Raw genomic sequence first — 13,956 nt, 5'->3', positions numbered from 1 at the left:
TTAGCACAGTAATTTCGTTATTTTCCAAGCTACCGTCCCAGTAATTAACATTTCTGTGTTATATACATATGTACATCCGAAGGCTATTTACTCCCTTATAAACTCTTGGCCCAAAAAATAAAACTAAAACGTTAATTAATCTAGGTTTTTAATTGAAGTTTATTTTTAAAGGTTGAAGTGTAAGTGAATTGCTTCCTTAGGCCTAAGGCATTTTGTTTACAGTAGGTTTTTAATCGACATACATACATACCCACGTATCTATATGTATGTAGATACCAACGGCTATTAATTTATGTGTTACTTATGTATGTCTATTATTTAGGCCGTACGTTTTGTTGAAACGATCAAATTGTAAGCCGATATGGCTGTTATTAAATACCATTCAGAGGGCCTCTCAAACTCGTTAAATCTTATATATCGATTGGGAAAACCAGTGGCAGCTTTAAATTTTGATCCACGCCTGTTTATTCAGTTTTCCCTTTGTATGTATGAATGTATCTACACAAAGCAGATTAACACAGTGGGTTTCACATAAAAGCCTTTATGCCCAAACCCCCACCTTCAGCAACAGACTGAACACTGATTCTAACAATGACAACGGATACACACTTTGTTGTTGTTGTTGTTGTCGTCTTTGTACGAGCGCTTTGTGTGTATGTAGAGACTGACAATTTTGGGAACGGTTTTGGTTTCGGTATGGTTTCGACCGTTAACAAAACATGACATTTAATAATACGTGTACAATACATTCATAAGTGTTATCGCTGACTAAAAAGCTCTCTGTTACCGCTCGCATGGTTGTTGTTATTATTGCATTTGTCTTCTGTTGTCATTTTTGTATCAGATTTTGTATTGGACTCAAATTCCAAATTCATAGCCGTAGCTGCTGATGTTACCAGGTTTGTCGTCGTTGTTGATTAACCGACAAAAAATTAAAGCAATTGGGTATCAACGAATGTTTGATTTGCATTTTATCAGGGTTTGCATTATTTGAGATCCGAAAATGTGTGAGCACAAATGTACATAGATACAAACGGAAATCGATCTTGTGTTCATTTTGTGGCGTTTTTATTGATAAGTACCTGTTCTATCTTTAGTTGAGTTATATTTAAATTAAAATTTCGATAGAACGAATGGGCTTTCTGGTTGTTTTTATATTTACAAGGTTGATGTTTTTCTTCTTTCTTCTTAACACTAACGAACTGTTAGCAGTCGTTCCAAGAGCTTGTCTAAATACATTTACATTTACTTACCATGCAAGTATTCTTGATCTATTTGTTTTCTTCAAATATTAAAGACTACTTCTAGCATAGAGTCATGATATACCATAAACCAGCAAAAAGTTATTTTACTTTTTTTTTCTTTTGATTTGCCATAAATTTAATTGCATTGACAGTTTATTTGGGTGGCCTGGTGGTTACAGCTACGGTACGAGCTATAGGGTAGAAGTACATACACACATGTACATATAAACTAAAATGCGGTGCCACAACATTCACATCCGCATCCTGCAATTTTTTGTATCCTTATTTACACGTCTCTTCAAATAAGACGTGCAGTTGGTTTTTGTATTAGGACCATTTGTTGAGTCATTGTTACTGACAATGGGAGTTCAACAGATGCATTTACCTCCCAGTTAGCTCCTATTCAGTTATGTATTTTTGTGCATTGATATTTGTATGTACAAACGCATACACGTACATTCTATGTACAACAATTTGGGCATATGAACCAATATAGGGAAGGATAACAATGCAGGCAACAGTCGTCAGCCTGTCAAAACAAAGTGTGATTATTGATAATTTATGATGTCACGGTCTCTTCCGTTCCTTCTATAATTTTATTGTAGTTCAATACCAATTTTTTTTCAGTGTGCATATTTATCTTTGACCGATCACAAAATACACCCCTGGTTAAATAATTTATTGTTCAATTGCTTTTCAATGGCAACCTAATGTTTGCTCGAATAAAAGAAATCTAAGCAAAAGGACAAGAAAATATAACAATATAGAGCACATACAACCAGTACCTAAAATCTACAGTTTGTTGTTATTTTTTTCTAATATCGTGAAGATTATTCTTGCTAAAAATGCGTAAGAGGAGATACTTATGATGCAAGTAAATCGTTTGGCCGTCTTTGGAATGGCATGTTCCAAGTGAAGCAACTGCTGCTGAATGAAACAAGTAGTAACAGATGTGGACTAAATAAAGTCTATTATTTTTCCACCAACCTTTTTACTAGCAAATGGACTATTATTTTTATTTATTATATATGTACATATATACATGTTATTGTTATTGTTATTGTTGGTAATGTTGAATTCTATATATGTATGTACATAAATGTATATGTATAAGTTCATTTACGTGTAGAATTTTTGTGAATTTGAAAACGGTCGGTCAAATGGTTTTCCCGCTAGAGTGCTCACCGACTTGGAAATGCTGATCGTCAGGAAATTGTCTTTAAGTTTTTATACCCTTGCAAAAGAATTAAGCATCTCCGACCATATAAAGTATATACATACATATAGCCATGTCCGTCCGTCTGAATCAACGCAAACTCCTCCTAGACCGTTGGAGCGACAGAGTTGAAATTTTGCATGTGGGCTTGTATAGTTTGTATATATCTGATTCAGCCGTATCGGACCACTATATCGTATAGCTCCCAAACAAACGGAAAAGTCACGAACAGTGACTATATCACATACATAGCTCCAATAGAAACGATCGCTCAAAAACAGTGACTTTTATGAATAACTGCGTTAAGTCTGACGCGATGGCTTTCAAATTAAACGTATGTTAGTTTAATATATCTGTTAATGACTGTTTCGAATTTGATAAAGATCGGGATGTAGCATGATATTTTATCGTCTGTTTATATAACAGCTATATTAAATAGTTAACCGATTTCGATTAAATTAAGCGTAGTCATCAATACGTATGTTAACTTGACAAATATTATTTTGAAGACCATCGAGTCAAAAATATCGATCGTTCCTATGAGAGCTTTATGAGTTAGTCACCCGCTCTCTAGCAAATTTGGCACAGTCAATAATAGGTATACGAAACTGATAAATAATTTGTATGACTAGCTTATAAAAATACTCGTTAATGAATCGTCAAAAATCAATCAACTTAATATTTTGAAACATACACCAAAATATAAAGAATACTATTCTTATTGGAATCTAAGTACTGTAGTTTAAAAATGTTTTGGAAGAGATTCTAACCAGTATAAAGCTGATATCTAGGTTAACTGAATATTTTGTATATACAAAAAGAAATCAAAATATTTGTAATTTATTATGTTGTACATTTTTCAACTTAAAATTTCCACCAAATCTGAACAAATTCGGCAATTCAGAATCCACGAGCTCGTCTGTGTGAATTTGATAGAGAGAGGTAAATCGTTCGCTTTCACTTGCACCGTCATGATCAACTGGATCGGGACACTCTTTCGTACATGAAAGTCAGTGTCATCGATCAATAAGACTTTTTACTCAAGAGAGATGGCAATTCTTCAAAAAAAAAGACCCACCTAAACAGGCTCACTTTACCTGGACAAATGTGTGTAGCGCATTGATGAAACTGCCTTCGAACTACATCTTCCTTACAGACTTTTAAAGCTACAGTACTAAAAATTTAACAATAAAACTGACTATTATATCATATAGTTTTGCTATGAACAATAGGAAGAAATGAAGTTTTAGGGTTTCCACAGGATTTTCAGAAAGTTTTGTTAGATGTGTATGCAAACATTTATGCCAAATATCGGTTATGGTTGATCGACCATTTGTATGTACATATGTACATATGCATATGTATGTCGTTGATGAACACAACGAAATGGTTTTATGGGGCCATGCTATGTACATATGTATATACATACATATGCGCCGCATTGCTGCAGCTTAAGTTTGTTGGCCGCTTTTTGGCAGAAATTCGACTCATGTTTTTATACCATGCACCCAAAGAGTGAAATGGTATATTGAAGTCGCCAAAATGTATGTAACAAGCAGTAGGAAGCTATTCCGAACCGATAAAGTATATATATTTTTGATCAGGATCAACAGCCGAGTCGATCTAGCCATGTCCGTCTGTCCGTCCGTATGAACGTCCGTATCTTAAAGACTATTAGAGCTAGTATTACCAAATTCGGTACGTAGACTCGTGTAGTACCAAAGGTAGTAAAGTTTATTTCAAATTTTCGCCACGCCCCCTTCCCTCCACGCAATTTAATCAAAATCTATTTTCTTAAAGACTCTAATAGCTAGAGACACTGAATATGGCATGTGTACTAGATTAGTATGAGCGCAAATATTGGCTGTTCAAAAATTTTTCCACGCCTACTTCCGCCTTCGAAAATGAAATAAAACTTGTTTTCTCGAAAATTAACAAAGTTAACGTCACCAATTTTGATACTCAAATTTGTTCAGTATTCGCGCATATTTTAATTATTTTAATAACGTACAGTTGGTCTTTGAAATTCAAAATATTTGTTGCATTTTGTTTATGGTATACCGAAATCGGCGAGACAAAAAGAGTTTTGTTGCATAAAGCCTTGCAAGGGTATACACATGTCGTCACAGTCAATGCCGACCGGGAGCTGTGGTTTTAAATTTCAATTTACTGCGGGGCAGTAAACGCCATAATTTGTTCTTAAGAGAAGTGCGTCGAGTAATCCATTTAACTCATGCGCCTAGACCTCAATTATGACGAGCCACACTCTACACTGTAGTTAAAAGCAGACACAAACAATTCATGGCAGCCATTTGGGGCACGCGACGGATAGCCCCCATCATCAGCTTATTAAGTTAATTACGATTTTTTTATTGTTAAATTAAAGCTGTTGATCGGTGCCGAATGCTTGATGCGTGATGCCATTGTTACATAGGATACATGCATACATATAAAGACCAGCATAGCACACCAAGTCTTGTCAGCCATTTCAAAATCAGTTTATAATTTAGTGCCTCAATTTCAATGCGTACATAATTTTATTAATGCGACTACAAAACTCAAAATATGTATGTATGTACATACATACATACATATATACATATGTATACAATTCTTATAGTTTTCAATCCTTATCAATTTTAAGACAATATTTATCAGCTCTATATATTTCCATACGTTTGTATGGCATTTATGACAAATGCGAATTCATTTTAGGCATCGTAGATGTATGTTTTTAATATATATGTTTATAACCTTGGTCAGATGTTTGTAACGCAAAGAAGATGGAGTTTCCGACCCCATAAAGGATATATATTGCCAAGGACTACAAGGGTATATGAACTTCGGCATAGCCGAGGTTCGCTTGTTGATATTTTTTATACCATTGCAAAAGGGGTATATTAATTTTGGTCAGAAGTATGCAACGCATAGAAGGAAGCATCTTCGACCATATAAATTATATATTTTCTTGATCAGCGCGACGAGACGAGTTCAAATAGCCATGTCTGTCCGTCCGTCCGTCTGTCCGTCTGTGCGTCTGGACCGTAAGAACTACAGAGCTGAAATTTTGCACATAGGCTTGTATATACTGCAAGGGTTGTATATCTCGGATTCAGCCGGATCGGACCACTATATCATATAGCTCCCATACAAACCCCAAAGTCACGAATAGTGACTTTTCTCAATAACTTCGTTATTTTCTATGCTATTATCGTTTAACTTAATATTAGAGAGTTTATTACGCCTATAAACTACTGTGCCAAATTTGATCAAGATCGGATGACTTTATCATATAGATCCCATACAAACGGCCAAGTCACGAACAGTGACTTTTGTAAATTACTTCGTTACTTTTACCGCGATTGCTTTCAAATTAAACATTTGTTAGTTTATATATATATAGACTAACTAGACTAGACTAGATATATATAGATATATCTGTTAATGACTGTGCCGAATTTGATAAAGATCGGGTGACTATATCATATAGCTCCCATAGGAACGATCGGTGGAAAACAGTGACTTTGATCAATGTCTTCGTTATTTCCTATGATTGTAGGCCATTCTTTCGCAAACATAAGCCTTTTTTAGATAAATCGTTCTTCCACATTGATGGCCAATAGGTAAGAAAAGAGTTACCAAAAAAGTTGCAAGGGTATACAAACTTTGACGCGGTCGAAGTTAGCCCCGGCCCTCTGGTTTATACTCAAACAGCTTCATTGAAGGGCAGTCAGCTCAAGCACCATACCTTTGTCTGTTTTATTCCGATATACTTCGAATTTACACCCAACATTATTCCAGGGTCCGGCACAAAATGGTCCAAAAGAAGTTGTTAATCTATTCGTGCGCTTGCTTGTTAGAGTAAGTTGCTCCACAGTGCAAGAACAAAAGTTTAAAGATGTTGCCTCAATGGAGAAAACGAGCACAGCGGATAATCTGATGTAAGAGAAAGATAGAAAACTCAAACCAGCTATAAATTTTTCCAAAGAGATGGCGAACGTGTTCGGTTCCCCGGGGGAAATGAAAGACGATCTCTGCTCTATTCCTTACTATTTCGCTATAATCGCAAGCACATTGTATGAATGTAAGTATGTACATATGTACATACAACTCGACATACATACTTATTTATAAATCACTATAGTTGATTGGCACGCATACACAGACAGTTTATATATCGTTGACTCTATATATGTGTGTGTAACGTCTGTTTACTTTGCTCTGCTCATTTGCAACAATAATATAAATGAAGTAAGTCGTGTCGGCGACTTCGGTATATTATACACCTCGAGAACCAAATATTTTAAAAGGCGAAAACCAAATGTACATACATACGATGTATGTTTATATCAAGAAGTTTTATAAAAATCTTTGAAAACGTTGGATATTGATAGAATTTTTTTTTGGCATCCATAAGTAGGAAATATTCTACGTTCAAAAACATATTCACATGTTCCCTGAACCTTTAAAAAAAGTCTAGGAATCCTATAAATACATTACCTCAGCAAGTGGTGCTATTTTAAAGTTCGCAGCTGTATATTCCGTGATTTGCTACTGCAATAACAGAATTAACCTTGTGCAGAGTGTGCCACAGTAGGTTTTAGCACAGTTGCCTTTGATACTTTGCAAACTCACTCGAGCGGCATGATTTTTTCCAAAGATTATTATTTTTGGCAAAAATATATTTACATTTGTTCTATGCAAATAAAAGTGTCAGAAGTCAAAAAAGTCGACACAAAAATATATGGCTGCAATTTCATGTGTAGGGAGTAGTTATCTTGAATCGCGTTGCTCGAGAACCTGCAATTACACTGCATTTACAAACATACAAATAAAATTATACTCACCTAGAACAGCACCAGCCACACCTATACCCAGACCAGCACATGTCTATATAACCACAGCTTAGAGCACGCAATGATGAAATAAATCAAACAACCTATAGTTTATATATGTATATTTAAGCACCGGGAACACATTATTTTTTGACAGGATCTGGAGTTGAGTCTCAGGGCTTCTGCGTAACTGACATTGATCGGGCGGTCATGTAGACCCAATATATGTTTTGCACCTGCTGAAACTTCTGTCTGCTAAAGGTCTGCATGTAGTACATTAACTTCTTTCCTTTGATTATATACATTTAAGCCAATATAAAGTAATCCACTGATTCCTCGCTTTCAAATGCTTTGACAGACTTACATATAAATAAATATGTGCATATGTATACCATGCACTCATGGGGTGAAATGGTATATTAAAGTCGCCAAAATGTATGTAACAGACAGGAAGAAGTTATTCCGAACTGATAAAGTATATAAATTCTTGATCAGGATCAACAGCCGAGTCGATTTAGCCATGTCCGTCCGTCCGTACGTATGAACATCTAGATCTCGCAGGCTATAAGAGATAGAGCCACAAAATGGTACGTACATAAGTACTTAGATGTACGTAGACTCGTGCAGTATGTACAGTGATCGAATTCATCTCAAATTTTTGCAACGACTTTAATATATCTATCTATTTTTGTTTTCAAATACTCCCAATCGAGAATACCCCCTTAAAAAAGTATCGAACGTATCATTTAGCGTAAATGGGTCTGGCCAAGCCCATCTAAACTGCACCTGCCGAAAAAATGCTGTATAGTTTTTTGTGATAGTTTTTTTTCACCCTATTTTGGGTTTTTCTTTGACAAAGTTGCTTAGACTTGATTGAGCTACAAATATTTGGCAGACATTTAGTCCCTATTTCCGTTCCGGGGCTTTGGGCCAAAATGTCAAAGAAATCAAATCTTGACCCAATATTTTTTATGTTTTCTTTCTCCATTTTGCTTATATTGATAATAACTTTTTTAAAATCTATTGCAGGGTTAATGCCTTTGGGGACGCCATAAGCATCCCCATCGCAAGACAACACAGCGTCTTCTTGCCTCGAAAAGGATTAAAGCACAGGAATACTGGCACAAACTGAGAGTGCGAACTATAGACAAGGGATACCTGATGGATGTAGAGCCGCGTACGTCTCGGATTCACCAATCTAACTCTCATTTAAGCTACCTGGCCAATGCTGCATAATCCAAGTGCAAAACTTAGAAATAAGAAGGCGGTCAGCCACCACCACTGTGACTGGTTAGGTTTGGCTACGACGGGGCATTGGAACCTGCAAGAGACGTCTAAAAGAACATCCTACGAGTGGCTGGCTTATGCTAAAGATCATCAGTGCCATCCGCCATCACTACGGATTAAACCAGGTTTATGTGGAACCATCACTTGTGGGGCCGATTGTTATATTGTGAACAACTTATTTGTGAAATTAATTAACGGCCGACATTTTAAAAGAAATCTTTCAATTTACATCTTCTTTCCCACTTCGATACACACAAGCACAATTGCAACAAAAATTAAAATGGCTTCACAAGGTTTATGGCCCTCTGATCGATGGTGCTGTATGAACTTTTGTATTTCTCTCTTCTATTCTACCCCACACAACCATAACAGTCGATACCCGCTTAATATTTTTTAACTTTGTTATTGCTTTGTTTATTATAGATGACCGGCAGGGTGCTAAATACAGGGATCATACATACATATATGCATACGGGGTGGGTTCTATTTGATTAGGGATGAAATTTCGTCCCTACCAATGTGTAGTTTTACTACGCACCTCGAGGGTGAAACCTAGGTGGAATTAAAGTAGCCAAAATGTATATAACAGGCATGAAAATGTTTTTGCGACCCCATATGGTATATATGTATGTACATGCGTACAGTGGCGGCAAAAAATTTGAGACATACATTTTTTTGACCTTAAACTCTGATTTCATGCGATTCTTCCATTATGTTAGTGAAGAGTTGGGTGTGGCAAAAGTTTAAATTAAACTCGATCAATCCACACACTTTACGAGTTTATCTAGATGTACAGACGGACGGACCGACATGGATAGATCGACTCGGTTGTTGAAGCTGATTAAAAATATATGGAAAAGCTTCTTCTGTCACTTACATACCTCTTGTCGACTTTAATATACCATTTCACCATATGGGTGCATGGCATAAAAACAAAGCAAAGCTGATCTTTGTGAATAACTTTATTATCTGACTCATGAAAGTTAGTAAGCTACAGTAGTATTTGTTACCAATATTTGTCAACATGCTGAATTTTTTGAAAATCGGATTAGAATGGTCATGTTATCATCATAAATTCATGTCCATCACTGTACATACATATGTATGTAGATAGGTAATACATGAATAAATTTGACTCAAATAATACCCGTTTTCCACTACCTGTAAGTTATCTATGGGCGGATCTCAGCATATAATAAATTTACCACGATGTCAAACTCCCGATGCGCTGCACTTTTTTGTCACAGTGTACTACAGAATTGATGTTCAGTACCAGGACATATGTATAACCGGCATAAAATTTATGTTAGCACAAAATTCGAATTTGGCTCTGCACTAATTAGATTAGGAGAGGCAGACTCATATCGTTCCCATATGTATTTGCGTCTATCTCTAGAACGAATTTGCTGCGCTGTCAGAATTCACTAAGTCATTGCCAATGAGCACATGAATAAAGGAAACAAAAAAGAAAATCATGAGCTGTGCTGAAATCCAATATCGGCAGCCGGCGATAAAAAGGTCAAAACAACTGCAAAATACTTTAATCCTATTAAGGTTATAATTCTTCAATGGAAATCAATGATAAGTGTTACAAACACATCCGACAGGAAGGATAAAGAGCCAAGTGTTTGTTCTTTTTCAGGACGACTATATATAATAATCTTAAATATATTTCAACATGTAACGAAGTAAATAAGTCGAACAAAATAGGAAATCGGCTTTATGGGTCCCGAATAACTACGATATCGGGTAAAAGAGATTACGTTTAAGTTAACTTTTATTATATCTAAAATATTATTAAATTAAAAAAAGTTTACATTTGGATCCCAAATTTGTATTGGCAATCTCAGCTTTCAATTAAAAGTTCCTAAATAAAGGATGCTCATTTGAGATTCCATACTGCTCATTTCACACAGTTTCATTATTGTCATTAGCCGCTTTCAGTATTGCCATTCCCCATAATCCATATTCTTTTACTGTTTTTTTTTTTTTTTTTTTTTTTTTTTGTATCCCATCACTTCTATTGTAAAAGATTGTTTGTGTGCATCCGTTTCATAATTGCATTGTCACCGGCGATGTCTCTTTTGCTAATTTCCATCTGCTCTATACATACAGACATATGTAGTTGTAAATGCTCTGTCTTTTCCTGCATGGGAAGGCATCGTCACTGCATGGTCTATAGACGTAGTCAGCTGGACATTTATTTTGGTTATTGTCTGCAACTAAGGCCAAATCCGATTAGTTTACGCTGTATTCAAGCAATCGAATTTCCCTAATTTTTAATTATTCTAAGCCGATTTTCTCCGGAACGTAGATGCATCGGCACACTTGTAATCTCTTCTGCCGCAGATTGGGCCATTCGACGAGAAACAGCAAGATGCAAATCCAAAGTATAATATTGAAACCACTTAATTAGTAATGGATTTACATAGTCATAGTTTTTTATTGTGTTTAAAGCCCAAATAACACTGCCTGTTAGTTTGATGAGTTTGGAATAATGTCTGTAACCTATATAATTATAGGCAGCAAGAACTATTACACGTACCATGTGTTTCTTGCAACTGTAAATGATTATACCAAATTTGATCAAGATCGGATGACGATATCATTTGGCTCGTTCGATCGTTGGGAAACAGTGACTTTTATCAATAATTCTGTTACTTTTCACTCAGTTGTGCCAATCATTCAAATATTTAAATGTAGTCGAAAGTAAATAAAGAACCATTCTATGTTTTTTTCACAAAGAACTTGAAGGCAAATTTTCAGTTTAAGATTTTTACTTTACATAGAGTAAGAGGAGTAACAAAAAACTTGCAAGGGTAAACAAACTACGGCGCTGTCGAAGTTAGCCCCAGCCCGTTGGTGTACATCTTCTTTCTGATTGTTTATCAAGAAATTTTATTTTAGACTTGATAACGTCTTATTAATAGAAATGACACATTTAATTCAATGAAGAGTCAAGGGCAAGTCTCACAAAAAGGCTCATCTTGACAAATATATGTACTTGGTGACGACTTCGGCATGCAGTGAGGTCGTCGACTAACAGGTACTAGAGTTACCACACGTAGTCCTTACCCTTACACAATAAAACCAAAGCAAGCTAAAATCGTTTTTGTGGTTTCGGAGCGATCGTAGAAGCTATTTTGCTATCGGGTAACAACGGTTCCTGTTATAAATGCTTTTATTTGAGTTTTAAAACAATAAAACCTTACAAGCAAACGTCATAAGACTCCGCATATGTTGTGGCACTCCTGTTTCAGATGTAAATAGATAGATATTCAGCTTCAGCTGTCAGCCCGAAGTTTAATTTGGTAAGAAAAATTATTTTGTCTTGGAGTTCACAGATACTAGTAATGAGCTAATAATTTTGGAGGGCTTTAATAGATTGATTAAGTCAACCAAAACAAGCTTAGTTTTCAAAAATTTGTTTTGTACTTGATAGAATTTATATTATAAACCTATACCATATTTAAGTCGCCGAAGTATATGTAACAGGCAGAGGGGAAGCTCTTGTTTAAATTCATTATGTTGATCTTATTCTCAAATTTATGCTAGCATTACTATGTTTCTGCTGTCTGCCTGCGAGGGCTAAGGCCTGCTCCTCACACTCTATTGATTTATATTCTCATACTAAACAGGCATATAGAAAATCTTATTGTAAAAAACTTTTTTAATATAAACATCCACACGTGTATATGCATATGTGTGTATACACATATTAATGCATTTATGTACAGATACATATATATACATACATACATACGTACAGATATATATATGCAGATACAGGTCCGTACATCCGTTGAATATGAATCGTGCAGTACCATCACTCCTTTTTAGTTAAAAAATTTTAAAAATGAAGTAAGTACATAAGTCGTCTCGCCGACTTCGGTATACCATGCATCAGGTGAAACAAATATTTAAATTTTAAAGACCAAATGTATGTTATTTTACATATGTATGTATGTACATACATACATATCTCATTATAGCATATGCTATCTCGCTCACTCTTACAAACACACGTGCACTCTAGCACCGGCACTAGCCTGCGGCCAACTCCGGCCTCTTGGACCGTCTAGTAAAACACTTTTTTTTCTTAATTGTTTAGGCAAAAGTGGGCGTGGCTTTGAACTAAACTCTTTTTTTAAATTTCGGAGGCTAAATCGATCGGTTGTTGATACTGATCAAGAATATACATACATATGTACATACATACATATGTATATGTATTGGGTCGAAAAAGCCTTCTTCTGCCTGTTACATACATTTTGGCGACTTTAATATACCATTTTACCCTATGGGTGCATGGTAAAAATAAAGACAGACCGAATATGCTCAAGCTGCAGCATAATTAAACTCGACGCTTTTAAAATTAAAATAGAATAGATCCAAAAAGTTGGTAGCTATAGTGAAAAGGCAAAAAATGGGAAACAAAATAAATAAAATAAACCGAAATGTGATAGGGCATTGCTCGAGTTCTGCAGGAAAATCACAAAACAAAACAAAATATTTTCATGACAAAACCAAAACCTACCGAACCCCAAACGAGCGAAAACAAAGTGAGCTTGCATCGTAGGCCAGAGCACCAGCAATATAATGGGCTGGCTGCCATCGCTACAGCTACATGGCCAATCCAGAACCAACAGCTTTCCTATCCACATTCACCACCGCCCATCGACGGCAGCAGTAACGACAACGGCAGTGACAGCAACCCATTATGAGCTCGTTGGTAATTATTTGCATAAAAATATATGCAAAGGTCTAAACAAAACAGTTTAGCAATCAATTATGAAAACACGTTAAATAGCTAAGTGCGAGTATGAATGTGTCGTCGTCATATTTGAATAGGGGGATGGGACCGGAAACATACAGAGACTACTAAATCCTGAAGTACGCTTGCAGCATAAAGGGGTTTCTAAACGACGTGAAATGCAGACACCAGGCACTAATCACCAGATGCCGCAGTCATTGTCGGACTGTGTTCAACGAAGAAAGCAAGCTTACCAAATTGTATATACATTAACACACACGCAGATGTTTATACTTATGTAGATCCCGATACCCAAAACTAACACTATCTAAATGTGTATGTGTATGTGTATACATATATGTATGTATTGTATGATGCTTTCCTAATGTATACTCTATGGAAACATACATTGGGATAAGTGAAAGCAAATAATTGAGGTGACGTTTGTTGCAAAAATAAACAAAAGCAGCGCGTAATTAGAGAAGACTTAACTATGTGTGTGTATTGAAAGATTATGTAATAAGCAGATACGGAGACATCATAAATATTTTATTTAGTCACTTAAAGGATGGTTTTTCTTACCTAATAAGCAAATCTTTCCATAATTGGCCAACATGTTTC

The sequence above is a fragment of the Drosophila tropicalis genome, unplaced genomic scaffold, assembly GCF_018151085.1.
Source record: "Drosophila tropicalis isolate 14030-0801.00 unplaced genomic scaffold, ASM1815108v1 contig_993, whole genome shotgun sequence".
Lineage (NCBI taxonomy): Eukaryota > Metazoa > Arthropoda > Insecta > Diptera > Drosophilidae > Drosophila > Drosophila tropicalis.
The sequence above is the reverse complement of the archived record's forward strand: the minus strand, read 5'-3'. Positions refer to the sequence as shown.